Genomic DNA, 3,173 nt, shown 5'->3' on the forward strand with positions numbered 1-3,173 from the left:
TCGCGGCCCGCGGGATGCAGAGCTAGCGCAAGGGAGAAAGTAGATGTCACTAGGATCCAAAGTCAGGCCATCATAGTTCTCACCTATTCTGACTGTCAGATCCCACTGCCTAAATTTAAAATAAACATTAGAAGGAAAAAGGATGTGGATTGGAGCTTAGTTGCTACCCAGTGCTAGTTTAACAACATACTATTGTAACAGTACAGTTCTCGCAAGACTCGAACACCTGTGAGAAATAGTTCAGGTAAAAGAGTAGCGTTTGTTTGACCCAAATTATTGGTCAATGTTCTAGGAAAAACTCCACACAAACTTCAGCTTTACAAAAATTTGAGAGAACCGGTTCTCAGTTGTTCACTGTAATACACTGTCCCTCGGGCTTTAAGCCTCCTTCACATACGACATAAAGGAGAGGCTGGATGTAGTTATGACACTCCAGAAGTTTTAAAAATATTTTCTCAAAATAAACAAAGACAAATTATTTAGAATGTTTTTGAAAATCCCTGACGAGTGATGGGAAAATCAATATTTCACTAAAACTAGTATAAATGCACCTCGTTGACCAGTTGACTGCTTACAGTAGAAGAACTTCCTCGTCCATGACAGATGCGCATTTCTCTTTACCTTAGGTTACCATTATCTGAGCACACTTCCAAATAACAAATATTATATGAAAGTTGAGGCTACAGTCTACATACAAGCCAGCAAATATTTAAAACAAACAGCTGATAAGATGGGGTCCGCATGGGTGTCACAATATTGCACGAGATTGAATTGCAGGTGGTTGCAGCACTGCGCATTGAATCTATCAATTAAACAAGTAGACTTGGAGGCCAAGGATAATAGCAGATAGGAGCAGAAAGTTCTGTAACTGTCATACTCCGAGCACAATGTAAACAATAACAAAGGCTCTCATGAAAACATAGCAACTTGGAAAACACACCTCCGGTGCAATGAGAATAGTTTCACAACACAACACAGCCCCTCTGCTGCTGCTGCTGACATTCAGAGCCAAGTAAGAGATTTAAAAGAACATGAAAACATACCTTGGTTCGTCGGTACGAGAGCTGCGGGGGGCAAGGAAGGGAGGGAGGGGTGGGGATAAAGTCCTTCAGAGGAAGTAGGTCTCACAAAAAAACAACAAAAAACATAAGCGCCTGTGACTGGTTCCTAACCTAGCCGACGACAAGCACGAAACAAGGCCAGACCGTGTCCTCGCGGGGCGGGGCGGGACAGCGGAGCTCGACGGCTAGGGCTCCCTCCTGTATTGCGTCTTTGACGAAGGGCTTCACTCCACCCTACGCGAGCCACACAAAGGTCGGGGAGCGCGCTCCCCGTTCGGAAATCCCGAAAAGAGACGATAGCGTTGGAGCCGGCAGACGAGCCCCGTGCACACACACACCCGCGCTCGCGCTGCGGGCCCCTTCACACTAATGTCTCGGCGATTTTGATGAGAAGCCCTGGCGACAAGTTTGGGTCACCCATGCCCGACACCGTCGCGGACAAGGGCCCCGCCAGGCCGGCATTTCAGATAGCGGGGCACGTCTCCGCCGCGACGCCACCGACACTCACCTGCGTCGGCCGGAGCAGAACACCAGCAGCGACGACGACGCCCACGGTCGCACGTTGAATTCAAACGCGATCACCAAGTAATTCAACACAGACGCACTCAAACGCGCGAAATTCACGGCTCGCAGGCACGAGACATGCACCACCCTCAAACACAATATGGCGGACGCTCGCGGGTCGCCGCTCTCTCTTTCTTCGCGGCCGCCGCCCGAGCGGGCGCGCGGCGCGTACAGTCGCGCGAATACGTGGTCTTTCGCTTTGCAGCCGTCGGACGCGCGCGCATCCTTCGAACCACAAATGCCGTGCTGTCGTTACCGGCCTGCATCACGCTGGTTGTGTTTGAAATCAATGGTATCGTTGCGTTGTAGCGTTTTCATGGATCCACGGTTCCCTCAAGGACTTGGCCGCTCCGAGCGTCCCGCATGCCCAGCCAGCCCGCCAGAAGAAGAAGGAGAGCGGATCAGCGAGGCGCTGAAAGAGGCGGGAAATTTGAAAATTGTCGCTCTATAGCCCCCGTGTTTTCTTCGTGGCGATCGTTACTCAAGTAACAGGAAGGATTCAGGATGTTTAATTATTTAGAATAATTAATAGCAAGAAAGACAAAATGTATATGATAAAAGACTAAAGGGTGTTAAAAAATGTACTTAAAAGATAGGTCAGTGTGAGGTGGAGCTTAGGTGGCTGGACTCACGCCGCGCACTTTCGTGGTTATACTGTACCGCATGCACGCGTGCGGGCGGGTTGCCCACTCGCTCGGCTATCCATGGCTATGGCCTTGTGCGAGTAGGCAACCCGACTGCTCGCGCGCATGCGTCACACAGAAAAATCCTTTCTTGATTCAAGTATATTGTTCAAGAAAAACGATTATTTAGAAGTAAACTATTATTATTAATAACATTTTTGCAGTGTTCCTAGTATAAAATTGTACTTGTGCAAACCCGAGAGCAAATTTACTTGAACCAAGAAAGGATTTTTCTGGATGTAGTTTAACTACGAAAGTGCACGTGAGTTAGCAAACTGGTATGTTGATAGATATGATGGCAGGGGTGGCAATGACGAATAATGTACTCTTCTTTAAATCTTCTTGTGAAGTCTTCACGGCATCGGAATTCTGTATTGTATGAATTATGTCAATAAAATAAGTTGTCGAGGGTGGGGTAAGAAGAGTCGCCGGCGTGGCCTGCGCGCCGCGCTGCTCTGGCTCCCATCGGACAGGCGCGCCGGATGGGTGGCCTAAGCTCCAGGCGCTTTGCCAGGATGCGCAACTCGCTTTTATTGCGAAATCCTGAACACAATCCGCCCCGTCATTTCTAACTGAATATCATGTTTACGATAATAGTAACATGCTCAGACGGTGAAGTGTGACGGCGATGCATCACCGTCAAACAACATACCAAATGTTCAACTCGTGATTGAAACACCTGCAAGTGCTTGCATTGGTTGAACCCGAGGGGGCAATAACTCCCTTTTGATGTGTACACATGATTCCCGAAATTCTTGATTCCCGGTGATTCCCGTCCGCCTATAATTATTACATAGGTTTTTCGGGGGGTTTTAGTGGTATAAAACGCTTATTTCGACTGATTTGTACTTATTTCTCTAGTTTC

The 3,173-nt window shown here is 48.1% G+C and overlaps 1 protein-coding gene across 3 annotated transcripts in view; it reads right to left on the reverse strand.

Moving 5' to 3' along the window:
- The window catches only part of LOC113204672 (KH domain-containing protein akap-1), a 50,253-nt gene extending 48,512 nt beyond the window's left edge, over nt 1-1,741 (reverse strand). For 2 of the 3 annotated variants that reach the window (XM_026419929.2, XM_026419927.2), the window contains exon 1: nt 1,570-1,741. The gene's annotated coding sequence lies outside the window, so the exon portion shown is untranslated. The remainder of the gene's footprint in view (nt 1-1,569) is intronic. The other variant, XM_026419930.2, reaches the window with a different exon arrangement.
- Nucleotides 1,742-3,173: the final 1,432 nt, after the last annotated feature.

Source organism: Frankliniella occidentalis, unplaced genomic scaffold, assembly GCF_000697945.3.
Source record: "Frankliniella occidentalis isolate FOCC.00 unplaced genomic scaffold, Focc_3.1 Scaffold115, whole genome shotgun sequence".
Taxonomy (NCBI): domain Eukaryota; kingdom Metazoa; phylum Arthropoda; class Insecta; order Thysanoptera; family Thripidae; genus Frankliniella; species Frankliniella occidentalis.